The 14796-nt window shown below is 44.0% G+C and overlaps 1 pseudogene across 1 annotated transcript; it reads left to right on the top strand.

Moving 5' to 3' along the window:
* The first annotated feature begins 3779 nt into the window (after positions 1-3779).
* LOC148759061 (histone deacetylase complex subunit SAP18 pseudogene) lies at positions 3780-14796 on the top strand (annotated as a pseudogene). Its single transcript, XR_016021543.1, has 2 exons — positions 3780-9826; positions 10702-14796. The product of XR_016021543.1 is annotated as a histone deacetylase complex subunit SAP18 pseudogene (transcript).

The following is a 14796-nucleotide window of genomic DNA, read 5'->3' as shown; positions in this document are numbered from 1 at the left end:
AGAATACTTAGAAATTGAATGTAGTCAAATGTATCAGTCTTTTTATTTAGACTTAAATGTTTCTTTTTTATATATTGTTTAAGGAGTTTTTCCCTATCCTAAGGTTATGAAAATTGATTCCTACCTTATTTTCTAGAGTCTTTACTGTTCTGCCTTTTATATTTTTATCTATAATTCAACTGGAGTTGACTTTTGTATACTGTGATTTTATATATGCCTTGGGGATATTTCATCATTGCTCTGCACTGTCCCTGTTGCCATAAATCAAGTGTACATATACATGTGGGTTTGTGTTTCCTCCTTTATTCTATTCCATTGGCTCGTTTCTTTATCCGTGTACCAATACCACACTGTCTTAATCATAGCTTTATTATAAGTCTTGATATATGCTAAACCAAGAACTCACATCTTATTCTTCTTGAAGAGTGTCTTGGTTATTCTTGGCTCTTTGAATTTTTATATAAGTTTATAAATCAGCTTGTCAGTTTCCATGAAAAAAACACTATATATGGGGATTGCAGTGGCTCTCTCTACAAGTTTGGGGAGAATTGCCATCTTTACAATATTGAGTTTTCCAATTCATGGGCAGGATGTATCCCTCTGTTTATTTAGGTCTTCTTTAATTTCTCTTAATATTGTTATATGGTTTTCTTATTAGAAGTCTTGAACAAATTTTGTTAGAATTATTCTTAGATGCTTGATATTTTTATTCAAATGTAAATTGTACCTTTTAAAACTTACTTTTTAGTTGCTGACATATTGATTTATATGAAATATTGATTTTTGAAAATTGATCTTGTATCCAGCAATAGTATTGCTAAGTTCATTTCTTAATTTTTATAATTTATTTATAGATTTCTCTAGATTTTCTGTGTCACAATGATATTATCTCTGAATGATGATATATTTATTTCTTCTTTTCCTCAAATTTTCTATTCCTTTTTTTGTTTTTTGCCTTCCTGCCCAGGTTAGGACCTCTAGGACAATGTTAAACAATATTGACTAGAAAAATGATAGGGGGGATTTTGTTATTGATCACAAAGGGAAAGCTTTCAACATTTTACCACTAAGTGTAGTGTTTGCTTATAGTGATTTTAAAGTTATTCTTTTTCAAATTAAGAAAATTTCTGTTTAATCCTTACTTTATTAGGTTTGATTGTTTTCAATCATGAATGGATGTTGAATTTTACCAAGCACTTTTCTGTATCTATTGCTCTGCACGGCCCCTTTTGTCACAAATCAAGTTTCCATAGATGAGACTAAATCATTTGATTTTTCTTGCATGTTGATTTGGTTCGTATAGTGAATTACACTGATTTTCAAATGTTAAATAACTTTTCATTTTTGGACTAAGGTGAACATAATTATGATATATTATCTTTTTTATGTATGGCTAGACATTATTTGCTCATAGTATAAACAAATATAGCACTGTGTTATAGGACTTTGCATCTGTGATCATGAGTGTAGTTTTCCTTTCTTATGTCTTTATCAGGTTTGGTATAAGTGTTATGCTTGCCTAATAACATGAGTTGGGGAGAATAGTCTTTCTTTCTATCATTTGGAAAAGTTTGTGTCCAATTGGCATTATTTCTTTCTTAAATGTTTGGTAGAATTCAATGGTTCCATATGTGGGCCTGTTATATGATTTGTGGGAATTTTAAAAATAAGAGCTTTATTGAGATATTCACGTGCCATACAATTCACCCACTTAAAATGTATGGGTCAATGGTTTTTAGTACATTCACAGTAGTGCAACCATTACCACAACCAATTTTAGAACATTTTCACCACCCCCAAAAGAAACTCCAAACCATTAGCAGTCACACCCCTTTTGTGGGAATGTTTTAAATATAGATTCAATTAAGAGTTTTCTGCTTCCTTCATGGTCAAACTCAAGATTAGTTCTTCCTTGAGACTCCTGCTCCATGATCAATGTCAGCAAACAATGAGACACTGTCTGTGGCCCCATGCTGGGTACAGGGACACACAGAAAGGAGATGAGTGAATCAGGCAATGAACTCAGGCTCTATAGAACCTTGAATTTTGGCACCAGATCAGAGCTGAGCCTTTGAACAAGCTTAAACTCTGAATCTGCACATTTGTCTGCCAAGTGGGGATAGTAATCTCTTCTCTACTTTTGGGGATTGGGGTGGGACACATGAGAAAATATGTGTAAAAGCACGTTGAAAATTGTAAGGAATTACTCAGGTATTGTCACTGAAGGGCTGGCAATTTAGCTTAAGGAGGCACAAATAATAGATACAGATATATAAGCACGTACAACAAGCACGTAACTACCTTTCTGAGCACTCCCTATGTGCTAAGCACGATATTAAGTGCTATATATGCATCACCTCATTGGATTCTTATACTAATGCTGTGCAGTAAGTGCTGTTATTTTCCTTTTAGATGAGAAAAGTGATGTTTAGACGGATTAAGTAACTCACCGAAGGTTGTACTGCTACTGGGGGACAGCTGGTGGAGAGGGGATGTCAGTTTGGACTGACCAGTGGCCCATGAGAGGACCGCATTCTTGGCCTGTCAAAGAAGCTGCCTGTCTTCCCAGGGTACAAATTATTTCAATAACCCTTATAACGCAATCCTTCCCCCACCCTGACGTGTGCGTGCGCGCGTCTCCCTCTCTCTCTTTCTCCATCATTTCTATGAAGGTTTTTCTCTTTTGCCCTTCTTATGCACCCCACCCTGAAATCCAGATTCTTCTCATAGCTTCAGCTCTGGGATGGATGCAGAGACTCTTGTTTCCATGGTGATGTGGGGAGGCTGGTACACCACACGCCAAGTGTAGGCGATGCGAAGATTTGGCTCAGGATCCAAAGGTGTTGGCAATAGCCAGGCTCTGGGAAAAGAGATAGATGAGAAAGCCAAGTCTGAGGGACTGGACCTCCCTCGAGCTGCAGAAGAACCTCCACCCCCAGTACGCCCCCTACCCTCCACAAACTCCTAATTTGGGAATAGAAGATAGGAGCCCTGGGAAGGGAAGCGGGGAGGCTCCAAAGCAGAAGCTACCGCCCCTGACTTGTTTGAAGACAAAGCCTAATCTTGAAGGGAAAGACTGTCCATTGGGGAGCCGCCCCCTCCACTGGCACCCCCCTGCCTTACCTCGCTCTCTTCTTCCCTGCTCTGACCTCATTCTTTGAGCCACCTGGCGCTGGGCCAGGCAGCTGAAGGGGAGCAGGGCAGCCAGCAGATGGCAGAGTCCTCCTCATTCAAAGCTTCCGCAGGATTCCTTCCTTAGCTTTCACCAGGATTATTTTCAGCTGACAGGCTGCAAAGGCGCAGTAGGTGGATTTCAGGACAGGAGATGAGTTCTGGCAGGGGCTGTGAGCCTCCGAAGCTTTGATCTTAAGCTGTAGGTCCCACTGGGGAGAGGGGTATTTAGGGCCACAGAGTCAGGGGCTGAAGCAAGGAGCACTTTTACTGGCAAAGCTTTCGCTTTCTTTTGAGGTTCTTCTTGATCCGTTGAAAACATTACAAACACCCTAACCCCAAGGAGGAGGCTTAGTCATCCATTCAGTAACTGCTTGTTGCGTATCAACAATTATATTCACAGGTAGATGCATCCAAAAAAAAAACAAAAAACACACCAATGTTTATAAAATGTCTACACATTTTCCCCCCCTTCTTCCGCCTCCCCCCGCCCCACTCCGGTTCAAGCCATTGTTTCTCAGTCTAGTTGTGTAGGACACAGCTCCCTGACCCAGGCTGGTATTATGAGCCTTGCAGTCCCCCCCCCCCCCCCCAGGCAGTGGGTCACGGGTTGCCCTGGCAGTTCATGTGGGCCACTGGCCACTGTGGCACACGGTAGTCCAGCTCCAGGGAGAGCTGTGGTTCACAGTCTTAGCTGTAGAGGGCGCAGCTCACTGGCCCATGTGGGAAACAAACCAGCCACCTCCGAGTTAGGAGCCCGGCACTCCAACCACCTGAGCCACCCAGCAGGCCCCTATACATTTCTTAATGGTTTTTAACCTTAGTGGCTTAACCTTTTTTGAGGGGAAGGGAGGGATGTTCCATATCCTTTGAGATTGTAATAAAAAATACAGATTCTCTCCCAAAAAGAAGGCACTACAAATCTACAAACATTTTCGTATGATTTTTGGAAGCCTCATGAACCCCTGGTTATAGTCATCCACGTGCCCCAGGGCATAAGCTCCTGGTCTATTAAAGAGCCCAGGCTGAGCACTAAGGATTCAATAGCCAATTAGATAAACATGACTCCTGCCCTGCCTGAGCTTGACAGGCTAATGGGAGACATAGTTAAGTAAAGAGCTGCTTAAAATACAATGGTAGGAAATCTAGGTGCTGAGAGACACACCTACCTAGACCAGGGGACTTATGGAAATCTTCCTAGAGGAAGTGAAGCATAAGCTGAGACCTGAAGAAGGAGTAGTAGAGAGCTAGGCAGAGACCTGGGGAAGAACACCTTGGCCAGGGAGCAAAGCACAAGTAAAGGCCCTGAGGAGCGAGAACAGCAAACCTGAGATGCTGACAGCAGGGCAGTGTCGCTGGCTCAGAGATACCAGGAGGACGGGTGAGAAATGATATGAGAGGGAACAGTGCCATATGTAGGCCCTGGGAGGGAACAGAGAATAGGGAGACAGCTGCTGCCCTCAAGGACACAAACAAGAGAGCTGGTGGTTATGATGTAGAAGTGTAAGTTTGACATTGGAAATGACCATAGGGTGGGTGGTATGGGAGCATGTGGGAGAAACTTTAAACTCAGTCTTGGGGATTAGGCCCCGGGCCCAGGAAATGGGCTTAATTATACATTCAGTGTATCCAAAATATTCTCAGCCTCTGAAACCAATGGGAAGGGGGAAGAGGAGGGAGGAAAGACCAGCGCCCCATGATTTGACTGTAGCCTCCCAGTAGGAACATCTTTTACGCTGGGGGCGAGGAGGGCTGAGCTGCAGTGAACGCAGCTGTGCCTCCTTTTTTAAGTACCAGAATTGTGGCCAGAGGCAGCCCTTACTAGAAAAACAGGGGAGGAGAGAGAGCTGTAGGCTTGGCCCCTGGCTCCCTGCTGTCGGCCTAGGGATTGAATGGGAAGAGCATGGGATGAGACAGAGAAGCAGATGTTCCCATGATTTATTGCCAGTGATTTATTTAACAAACACTCATATAACAGTTACTACATGCCAGGAACTGTCTTAAACTCTTAATGAATATTAATTTATAACACTGCTAGGAGTGAGGTGTGGTCATCCTCCCCCTGTCACACATGGGGCAAATGAGGCACAGAGCAGTGAATTAACCCGGCAAGATCCAACAGCAAGTGACAGAGTCACCATCTGAACTCAGGCAGGCTGGCTTCAGAGTCTGGGCTCTTTACCACTAAACTGTGTTACCTCTTGAGAGGAAAGGTAAGGGTTAAGAATTGAACCTGGGCCTCCCACACAAGACAGATGTGAATGCTACCATTGCACCTCTTGCGACACTGATAAAGTACAAGGAGCATCACTAGGTGGGAGGTCCCAGGGTAGGGAATAGTGAGGCCTTGCAACTTGGGGAGCTGCCAGAAACTGGAGCTGCCAGCTGCCTGGGGATCCAGGACTGGAGAGGTACATCTAGTTAAGAGATAAGGTCAGAGCAAGCGCCTCTGGGCCATAGGAGGAAGATGGCGATGGAGTCGCCCATTACCCAGGAGGAAATTAAGAAGGAGCTAGAGAAGCAGATTGACCTGGAGAAGACATGCCCTCTGCTGCTGCACTTCTTCACGACCCACAATGGCTGCCACCGCCTCACGGACGAATTTTCCCGTGGGAACATGCCATCCAGCAAGCTGCAGATCTACATCTGGATGGATGCAACTTTGAAAGAAGTCTATCATAAGCTCAAGAGAAGGGCACATGCTTCAGTTTTGCAATTGTTTTTATGGATATTAAAAGACCTGGCTATGGAGGAAAGGAGATGGGCGGCACCTTGTCTGGGAGGAAGGGGACTGGCGATTCCATGAGCCTTCAGTCACAGAAATTCCAGGTAGGAGACTTGGACATTGCAATCACCCCTCCGAATCGAGCACCACCTCCTTCAGGGCGCATGAGGCCATATTATATTTTGTTGACTATTTCTTGAGTTTATTTTTCATTCAGTTATGTAAAACAAACTTGCACTTTTTCCTTCCCTCATTATTGCCATTACACCTTTCAATGCTAAACTAATTGTAATGCATTTATTTAGGAGTAGGTTTGGCTGTGCTATGGTATGGCTGTGCTATGGTATGGATATAGAAAGCCCACGTTTCAAGTCCTTCCGTAAAATATGAAGAAAGTGTTCTTAGCATTCTATGTAAAACTGTATTGTTAAATATATGTATACAATCAGAGAGCCAGAGCGAGAGCGAGAGAGATAAGGTTAGGGAACTGGGTAAAATGGAAACTCCTGCCGTGGCCTGGCCTATAAGACCTAACCCCTTTCTCCGGTCAATGTCATCTCTTGCCATTCTCCCCTCACTTACAATTTTCTATTCTTTCCTGCCCCAGGGCCTTACTTGCTGTTGCCTCTGCCCTGAACACAACGCTTCCCCAACACATGTGCATGTGGACACACACACACACACACACACACACACACACTCTTTTTTCCAGGCTGAATCCCACTCATCCTTCAGATCTCGGCCTCACTGTGGATGCTTCAGAGAGGCCCTCTTGGATCCAATCTCTGAATTAGATCCCTTCGTTATTCTCTTACTGTAGTACCCTATTATTTTCCTTTATAACCGATATCATCATTTGAAATTATATATTTAGTTGTATTTATTTATTTAATGCCTGACTCTCCCACTAGACTGTATGCTCCTGAGGGCAGGGACCCCATTTTATTCTCCACTGTAAACCTTGTTTCTAGCGTACGTGTAGTGCTGCGTATAGATACTACATAACATTTCGCTAAATGAGTATATGAATTTAGAGGGATCTCAGAGGTCAACTTGTCCAATGCTTCTTTCCCTCTCCCATATGCCCAATAAGTGGTCATCTACCTTCTCTTTGAGTACTTCCAGTGGCAGAGAACTCACTACTCTACCACGGGGCCTATTCCATTTTGAAGAGATTTCATAGTTAGAAAGTTCTTTCTTATGAAGAAAACTCACACCTTGTTACTTCTTGGTCCTAGTTTGGCCTTCTGGAGCTATGTGCAATCAAGACAGTGCTTTAAATAGATGCAAACAGCTATCCTGCTCACCCCCTCCGTCCTCAAGTCTCCTCTGTGGCACCTAAACAATTCTTTCAGCTTTGGAAGACTGGGTTCCTTAACTCTTCTCCACTCTGGTCCCCTTTCTCAAGAAACACACCCTCTGGGCAGCACCCAGAATGTAGCCTGAATTATGAATTATTATCATTCCCCCTCCCCTCCCCCTGCCCCCACCACTCCAACAACTGGAGTACAGGTCGAGCAGGATGAGGGAGGAAAGGGAGGAGAAAGTGAGGAAAAGAAAGCTGTTTTTTTCACCAATGTAACTGGGGAATGCATTTCTCCAGGAAACAATATATTAATGATAGTTGGGGCCCCAGGCTAGTCCTGAACCAGATGTACCATTGTCAGCTGCATTCTGGATCAAGTGGCCTTTCTGGGCCCATTTAATACCTTTTCTCTGGGAAAAATGTGTGTGCACTCCAAACATCCAAGTTATATATAAACCTTTTAGATAACCAGCTTACAAATTGGGAACTGCTTCTACATAAGTATTTAGGTAACACCGAGTGGGAGAGTGAAGGGATGAGAACAGAGTAGGCTTGCTGAGAGAAGTTTCCAAGAAGTTTTTGTAGCAAAGATGCGGAAAGTGGTAAGGCACTCAGGCATTAGAATCAGACTAACCTGGGTTCAATTCCCAGCTCTGCCACTTACTGGCTGTGAGACATGCTGGCTTTACCTAACTTTCCTTCAGATTCCTCTCTCTAGGAAACTAGGACAATAATTTTAACCTCGCAGCGTTGGAGGGGGCATTATAAGAGGATTATTTGTATTGCCTTCAGCACAGTGCCTGGCACATAAATGCTGATGAATGGTAAGTATGGTCATGGTTTCAAAATAGGGTCTTTTCTCTTGACACGAGGTGACAGGACCCATGACCTACTGAAGTCCCTGAACCCCAGATGCAGCTCTCCCACCTGCAGCTGAGCTGATTACAGACAGAACTGTTCTCTGCCTTCGCTACAGAGACATTCTAAAAGATGGGGATGGAAAGGGGGCTCCAGAGGGTAGTTAGGAGGCCAAAGGAGTAGGGGGTCTGAGTGTCCCCAAAGACAGGTGCTTAAGCACATTGTTTCTGTAAAGGTGTGTGACGGGTGGGTCCTGTGTGGCTCTGGTGACTGTGTGTCACTGCGACAATATATGCAAACGTTCTGCCTGTCAGTGGGACGCAGGAGAGTCCCGTCCCTTGCTCAGGCTCCAGTACTCATCTCTCTGCGGTCCCAGGCCTTATCGCCTAGCTGTCTGCCCTCTGGCCTCTTCCCTTTGTTTACCAACTTGGTGAGCTTTCTCCTCTGGGAACAAAGGAGGTGTTCAGTTCTGGGCAATGCTGGGCTCCAGCTACCCCACCCCCACTCCCTTTTCCCGTCCAGGAGCATCACGCCCCCCTCCACTCCCCCCAGTCTTAGGCAGACCTCTAGGTTCTGAGAGGCCCTTTCCCACAGTTCCAGGGAAAAGGGAGGCTGAGCTCTTTGGTTGGCATCCCCTTTTTCTCACTCTCTGGCTCCCATTCCTTTCCCCAACGAGGCCCCTGAAGCTTCACTTATCTAGGCTGAAGGCAGCTCCTCTCCCTATTGTCTGGCCAGGATTTGGAAGCTCTGGTTTCCATAGCAACCCCTGGGCATTTAATTAAGGGAGGAGGCCTTCATCTCTTCTAGTCAGGGCAGTTCCAAATCTCGGCCCGAAAAGGATACCCTGAGGGGGTGAGGGAAAAGCGTTGTCCTCACCATTCTGGCTTCTCCACAGAGCCCATTAACAGCTTGCTCAGCCCAGCCCCCTCCCACCCGCCACCCCTAACCCCACCTCACACCGGAGCAGGCTGGGAAAACCTCTCAAATCAGCTTGGGCAAATCCCAGGTCCCAGGATAGCAGGGCTTTCCAGGGATGGCAGGCAATTGCTGTAAGCCACCCCATATACACGGTTGCTTTGTTTACCGGACTATGGGGTTAGAGATGGGGTGGGAGATGATTTGACACTGGCTGGCCCTACTCTCCAATGGCTTTACCATGGAATGAGCTGAAGGGCTCTTTGAACCCCCTGAAATTAATGTAAAATGTTGTATATAAATTAATTATAAGCTTTCTCCTGGGTATATCGGATACAAAGCTTTCATCAGATCCACAAAAGGGATCTATGATCTCAAAAAGGTCCCTCTCTTTGCCATTTACCAGCTGTGAGGCCTTAGGCAAATTGCTTAGCCTCTCTGTGCCTCTGAGTCTTCATCTGTAAAGTGGGGAAAATAATACTACATAAGATTGCTGGTATCTGGTGATCTCTCAGTAATGGGTTGTTGTTATAGTTGTTATTACTATGAGAGAGGACTAAATGGAGGACCCCACATCTTAGCCATTCCTCACGCACACCCTCTCAAGGCGACAGGTCTGCCCTCTCAGTAGGAGGCATTCAACACCCCCCCCCCTCACCTCATTCCTTCTCTGCCCCACCCCAGGCTGCTGGAAAGTGCTCCAGACTCTGATCGGAAGCTGGCAGCTTTCAAGAGCCTCGTCATGGCTTGGAATTTCCAAACTCCGGTCATTGAGTTATCCCAGTTCCTGAAATTCCTGCCTCCAGATTTCTCAGCTGTTGCCATGGCCACTTTTCCCCATTTCTGGTTAGGTTAGTTTATGTGTGTTTCCTTTTCACTGTATTTTTAGACTTTGGAAAAAATAAACACAGTTTACACACTATCACCTTCCTGATCTTCTGGTTCTTCACAAGCATGTGGGTGGGGACACCTCTTTCCCCTGCCTGCCACCCCCCCCCACATTCTTATTTCTGTTGAAAATTCCCAAACTTACCCCACCTACCTCTCATCACTCTGCCTCCCCACACCCTCAGCACAGATGAATGTAGATTGTAACACATTTCTGGACTGTATGTGTCTCTGGGTCTTTTATCCTTTTTATATTTTCTCTTATTTACCTCCTGGAAACTTCTCCCCCTGTGGCATGTTTTCCTCCCTTCAGAAGAGACAACTCTATTTGTAGCTTTTGGCTTGTCCCACTGTGATAGCACCGGCGTCCAAGGAGGAGCTGGGGGGGGCAGATGAACTCCACCGATTATGTTTAGGCTTAAGTATCAATAAAATAGTATTCAACTAACAGTTGTAAGACATTTAAGTGACATAGTGCAAGGGGAGCACTGAGCACAGTGCCTGCAGGTGGCCAAGGCCTCAGGAATGGAGGTGTTATTCCGGGAACCTGAGGGTCTTACAGGACACAGGGTGATTTCTCAGCCCTCTTTCTCTCAACTCTGTCCACACCCTAACCAGAGTCTCGGAGCTGGACCTGGTGCCGCCAGTATTAGAAGACACAGATGATACAGGGAAATGGCAAAGGAGAGATGTGGGAAGGGCTGAGAATTATATTTGTGAGGGCAAAGAAAGGGATTTGGGTTATTCAGTCTGAAGAAAACCAAAAGAAGGAAGGAAAGACTCTTAATAATACCAGGGTTCAGGGCTCTCTGTGACAATTCTGTTTTCTCTCCCTCAGGGAAGAGGAAATGTTGGGGCTGGAGAGACTGAGGTTGGTCATCAGAAGACTGTCCCAGCTGCGGATGAAACCCTGGCTCAGGAAATACAAAGTCCTTGCTGAGGAAACTGAGGCTCACAGAGGTTGTGGCTTCTCTAAGGTCACAAGTTAGTAAGTGCTGGGCCCTGGACTTAGACCTCAGCCTGATGAATGCAGAGCCAAGAACTTCAACTGGTTCTGTGAGGTACTGGAGGCCAGGAGCTCCATGGGGGGTGGGGGGATGGACGCCCCAGCAGAGATTCCCAGTTTGCTTAAGGTTCCCAAGCTCCAGGAAATGCTAGAAAGAATGTGAGGTAATGCAATTAATGTCATCCTCATTTGAGACATAAGAAAGCTCAGTGAGAGGCTGAATAATTTACCCAAGGTTATGCAACTAATAACATAAGGCCAGGATCAGCCTGGGCCATGTGGCTGGAGCCTGTGCTCTCCACTTGTGTTGCCTCTGGAAGTGTTGGAGTCGGGTTTTGAATCTGGTCTGGCTGACTCCGGAGCTAATGTTCTGTACCCATTCTTCCACCCTCTGAGCACTGAGGAGTGAGTGAGGCAGGGCAGGAGAGCACAGCACACAGGAAGCAAACCACCAAAGCTGTTTTCATTATGTCAAGCTGGCTCCAATTCTGCCTTTCCATGATTTGCTCTGTGCCTGGGTTTATACCTTAAGGCCCTGCCCTCACAGAGTCCACCTTATCAGAGTGGAGAAGGACAATCAACAAAAAAATAGGTAAACATGTAATAACTATGTAAAGTGTCCGATGGATGACACACTTATTGGGGTTATCACTTTGGGAGGTATCTAAATGTCTAATCACTCTGTTGTTTTGTATACCCAAAACTAATTAAAAAAAATAAATAAAAAATAAAATCTCAAAAAAAAAAAAAAAAGAATATGTAGGTAAACAAAAAACATAAACCTGAAAAATATCATCGCAACAAATGGCAGAGAACATGAAAGAGAATGATCAGGTGGGTACTTTAGTCTCTGGGCAGATGACACTTAACCTGAGATCTAAGGGATGAAAAGGTGCTCGTTGGCTCAATGAGGGAAAAGGGCACCTCTGGCAGGAGGAAAGCAGTGAAAAAGCCCAAAGTATAATCCGAGGACATTGTACTTAGTAAAGGTAAGTGTTTCAGGAAACTTTAATTTCAATATAAATGAATGTGCGTGAGTATACTGTGTACACGCATATATGAGCTCGTATGTATATAAAGTATGAGTATGTATATGTTTTGGGTAGTGATATAACATGTATTTCTGACTGACTTTTGTTTCTTAACAAGCATTTTTAAAAACTTGTTAAGAAACAAAATTCAACTGAGTAATTTTGGAGATCTGATTGGCTTTATTAAGCGATCAGGCAGCACCCAATCTAGCAACTAAAAGGGCTCCACAAGGGGTTGTACAAAAGGGAAGGTTTTATAGAAAGAAAGGTGGGGAAAGGGAGCTATTAACAAAAGAAAAGAAAGAGTTATTTTGGGACTGGGACAATTTTTTTTTGGGGGGGACGAGGGGGACACAAGTGTTTGTATCTGAGGAGAGGGCCTACATGACAGATTACCTCATTGGTGTTGACCAGAAAACTCCAGACTGGTTGATTAAGATTACATTTCTGGGAGAGGTTGCGACTGCAATTAGGTCAGGTATTAAATCTAGGTTTGGTATCATGGGATTTTGGCATGAGTGATGCCATTTTGAGCCTCTTAAACAAACTACAAATGCCTCTATTTTGGATTTTAAGTGCATTTGTGACATTTTTCATTAGATTTTCATTCCTAATTATGTTCTCAGGCACTGCCCCAGTCCCTCACCCTAAATCCTTTGTTCTGTAGATTGGATTGATTCTTCAGTCTTCAGGCATACTTAGTGTTTCCAGCATCCATACTCTTCCTTAACGAATCTTTTATCAGAATTGAGGCCCAGGTGCAATCACCCTCTTCCAGAAGCCTTCCACGATCACCTAACCAGACCTCCCTCCCTCCTCAGTACTTCCTACCGCGCTTGGTATTAATTACCTACAAGTCTCTTGCTTTATCGCCCCTCCTAAGCTGTAAACTACTCAAAGGCAGAGGCTGTGTTTTAAAACTTAGCACTCTAGGGGCTCCTCCAGCTAAAAATGCCTAGTCGAAAGATGAGGTGTTCCAAAGTGCCAGGGGCCACAGATCCCTGAGATCATGAAAAGTTATGGCTTAGGACCGAGGAGTGGAGCATCTGAGTCATATTAAGAGACAGGGAGAATGGGCTTGGCCCTGCCAGACTCCTGGGGGACGCAGGTGGCAGGGTGCCTGGGAGCTCTTTGTAAGGATCACTAGGGCACAGAAAGTACTGTGCTTGTGTATTCTCTGGTAGAAGTCAGAGTGAATTTGAATTTGCTATCACCTCAAACACCTTTGTGTATTATGTCACTGTCCCAGATTAGGAATTTATCAGAGTAATCAGAGCCAAAAAGAGATAAGACAGCCCTGAGCTTTGAACATGTGGTACACACACACACACACTTACGCTATCCAGGCTAGTGGTTTTTAAACTGTATTCCCTGGAGTTTGTTCCTTGGAGGTACCCCAGAGGTTGGGGAAGGTTTGGGTGAGCCCCCTTCCAAATTCCTCATTCTGATTCAACCAGAGCAGTCTTGTTTTGCATCTTTTTGTGTGAGTGTTTTGAGATTCTGCATAAGATTTAATTTGTAAAGGAGTTTATTACATGTAAACAACACCATGGAGATGCAATCAGCAAAATCCGGAATATGGAAGATACTATACAATAAACAGCCTGTTTTCTCCAACAAATAAATTGCAAGGAAGCAAAGGGGAGGGGGGGAAGGTGGAACCTGTAAAAGACACTTAAGAGCCATGTCAACCAAATTCAATGTGTGGACTTTGTTTAGATTCTGATTTGAATAAACCAATGTATGAAACAATTGAAGAATTTTTTAACCCTGACTGGGTACATGGTGATATTGTTATTTATTTTCAGTTGTAATAATAGTATCGTGGTTGGTTATATTAACAAAGAATCCTTTTCTTTTAAAGATGAGTACTGAAATGTCTATGAATTAAATGATATTATGTCTAAAATCATCCAGTACAGAAAGTGTAGGGGGAGAAGTGAGTTGGGATATAGATGAAGCAAGATTATGTTGATAATGGTTGAAGTTGGATGACAGGTACAGAGGGGTTAATTGTATTATTCTTTTTACCTTTTTAAATGCTTGCACATTTCCATACTCACACACACAAAACACTTTTTAAAAAACAAGTTAAAGGAGACACTTTAAAGAAGATTTGGAATTATAACCTTATTTTTTAAAGTAACAACTTTATTCACATCCCATACAATTCACCAATTTAAACTGTACAATTTAGTGGTTTTTAGTATATTCTTGGAATTTTACAACCATTACCACAATCAAATTTAGAATATTTTCATCACCCCCAAAAGAAACCCCATACCCGTTACCAGTTACTCACTCTCCATTCCCCTCAACCCCTGCAGCCCTAGGCAACGCCTAATCTATTTTCTGTTTCTTTGGATTTGCCTATTCTGGACATTTCATACAAATGGAATCATACAATATGTGATCTTTTCTGACTGGCTTCTTTTGCCTTAAGCTAACGTTTTCAAGTATAACCTTGTCTTAAACTCTTCTGGTCTTGATGAGAAAGAGCCATCTTGTAAATTTATTACTCTAGCTATGGATTTTTAAATGAAGACACTTGGAAGAGGTTTAAACAAACTTGGGAGGAGTCTAACTGCTAAAAAATAAAGGCTAAAAATCCCTGCTCTAGTCCAAATCCCTTGCATTACTTTTTTTTTTTTTTAAGATTTTATTGGGGAAGGGGAACAGGACTTTATTGGGGAACAGTGTGTACTTCCAGGACTTTTTTCCAAGTCAAGTTGTTGTCCTTTCAATCTTAGTTGTGGAGGGTGCCGTTTAGCTTCAAGTTGTTGTGGAGGGCGCAGCTCAGCTCCAGGTCCAGTTGCCATTGCTAGTTGCAGGGGGCGCAGCCCACCATCCCTTGCAGGACTCGAGGAATCAAACTGGCAACCTTGTGGTTGAGAGC

This window comes from Rhinolophus sinicus, chromosome 1 (genome assembly GCF_057876585.1).
Source record: "Rhinolophus sinicus isolate RSI-liver-muscle chromosome 1, RSI-T2T, whole genome shotgun sequence".
In the NCBI taxonomy this organism is placed as follows: Eukaryota; Metazoa; Chordata; class Mammalia; order Chiroptera; family Rhinolophidae; genus Rhinolophus; species Rhinolophus sinicus.
The sequence above is the reverse complement of the archived record's forward strand: the minus strand, read 5'-3'. Positions and strand labels throughout refer to the sequence as shown.